This window comes from Rousettus aegyptiacus, unplaced genomic scaffold (assembly GCF_014176215.1).
Source record: "Rousettus aegyptiacus isolate mRouAeg1 unplaced genomic scaffold, mRouAeg1.p scaffold_m13_p_3, whole genome shotgun sequence".
Taxonomy (NCBI): domain Eukaryota; kingdom Metazoa; phylum Chordata; class Mammalia; order Chiroptera; family Pteropodidae; genus Rousettus; species Rousettus aegyptiacus.
In genome coordinates this window covers 64066137-64068440 of record NW_023416306.1, presented here as the reverse complement: position 1 = coordinate 64068440, position 2304 = coordinate 64066137, and the positions used below count along the sequence as shown (strand labels likewise).

General features: G+C 36.1%; 1 pseudogene; it reads left to right on the top strand.

Moving 5' to 3' along the window:
* Positions 1–1562: 1562 nt before the first annotated feature.
* Positions 1563–1681, top strand: LOC118600894 (annotated as a pseudogene).
* The last annotated feature ends 623 nt before the right edge of the window (positions 1682–2304 follow it).

Sequence of the window (2304 nt, the reverse complement as noted above, 5' to 3'; positions counted from 1 at the left end):
ATACAAAAACCTTATTATTATAATTTTTTTAAATAAAGGATATCCTTCAGTAGACAAAATTTGATCTTGAAATAATTGTTCCAGTTACCATCGTTGCATAAAAAATCACCCCAAAGCTTAATGGCATAAAATGAGCATTCTCACTATGCTCACAGAGACTGTGGGTCATGAATTCAAACAGAAAACAGCTTGTTTCTGTTTTTCAATATTTTAGGCCTCATCTGAGGATAACTCCAACAACTGGAACTAGAACAACTGAGCCTGGAAACCCACTTTCAAGGTGGCTTCTGCACATACACAAGTGGCACCTTGGAAAAGATAGGTGGAAAATGCAGCTGCACACATATACTCGGCCTCTCCAGCTTAAAGGCCTCAGCATAGTCAAATTTCTCATCACATAGCTCATTGCAACAGACAAGTCAGAACACCCATAGCCTTTCATGATCTAGTCTTAGAAGTCACAAAGTGTTATTTCTGCCATATTTTCTTGGTTTCAGACCACACAAGCTCACCCAGATACAAGGACAGTGGGCGTAGACCCCACATATCAATGGGAGAATTGTCAAATAATTAATTTAAACTGCCACAGAAATGCTTTACAAGAAGTTCCTGACATTTTCTTCACCAAAAGAAACTCTAGATTTCACCTCTCAGATCCATCCGAGATAAAATGAAACGGTGTGATTTGGGAGCAACTGGGAATTCTAAACTCTCAGAAAAAAAAATGACAGAGCTTGAAAGAAATTTTAGTGAGTGTTGCTGAGGGGATTGCTATCCTCATTTTTACACAAGAAAGAAAAATAAACATAAAATACGGGACTTGATTTAAAAATTAAGAAGAGGCCTTGTAATTTGTGAGATCTAATCAAAGTTTCCTCTATTATTAACATTTTTCAAATGGGTTGCCTCAATATATTAGTAAAAACATACTGTGTTGGATTAGAAATTCATATCTGGGTGTAACAGACTAATCTTTCATGAGATATAAATGAATCAACTCTTCAAGTGAATACATGCATTTGTGCCTTCATTCTGTATTAGTCTATTATTCTATTCATGCAGTCCTTCAACAAACAAGTTCTAAATACTTCCTATGTACCTGGACTATTTGCTGAAAATACATAGATAAATGGTATTAGTTTCTGCCCTTAGCTCAGTCTAGAGCAATATTCACACACTCACTTATTCAATTTCATTTTTTAGGTAATTCCTATCACAGTAGAAGCTTAAAATCTAGGTATGTTAATAAAACATGAGTTAAATAATAAAAGATAACCAAATAAAAAAATGTCACAAAGCAGCATATTAATGAGTCATGAAATAAATGGTATAGATGGTAAATAATTGAAGTTCAAACTAGGAAAGGATCATTATGGAACTGGGAAAACTAAGAAGACTTCATAGAGGTGTTTAGAGATTTATTCTGTAAAAATAGGTAACTTACTAATGACCAAATATTGAGATTTATTTGTACCAGTTATACATTTCCAAAGGCAATTAAAAAGTGTATCCCCAAACACAAAGTACAAGAAATGTTATATGCCTCTAATTTACATAAGCCAGTCTATGGCCATGCCATCTTGAATAAGCCAGATCCCATCTGATCTCAAAAGCTAAGCACGGTCAGGCCTGCTTAGGACTTGGATGGGAGACCACCTAGGAAAACCAGGTGTTGTAGATGTAAAAAATAAAAAATAAGGGATTGTAAGCTGACAAGGCCCTTGCAATCTGTGAGATCAACCAAGGATTGCCTTGCCTATAAAAACAATAATTTTATTTATTTATTTATTTATTTATTTATTTATTTATTTATGCATGCCAAATTATATTTACCTCTCTGTCTCCACCGGCCAAGTTTGGTGAAAAGACAACATCAAAACATTCTACCCCTCGGTACCATTCTCTCTCTCTCTCTCTCTCTCTCTCTCTCCGCCCCCCACCCTTTTTTCTTCCCAATTGTCCCATTCTTCTCACTCACTCATTCATTTTATATTACCCCAAGCCATCAGACCTTACTAAGTCCAAGAAAAATAGGGAAAGTTCTTAACCAGAAGTCACTCATAGTTATTAGTAAAAGCACTCTTGATCCTTGTCAACATTGTTCATTCACAGGTGGCCAGTGCTGCTGCTATTGGTTCAATTCCATGTCGTCAAACTTGTCTCTGTGGACTTTCACCTAGTCCGTCAAGTCAGTGATGGGGCTTATTGCTCAACCACTTAGGTAGCGCATTTCCACATAAAAAGTCTGGGGTAGACTTTTCTCTGGGATAAGGAGGACTAGAACATAAAAACAAAGGGACTGAC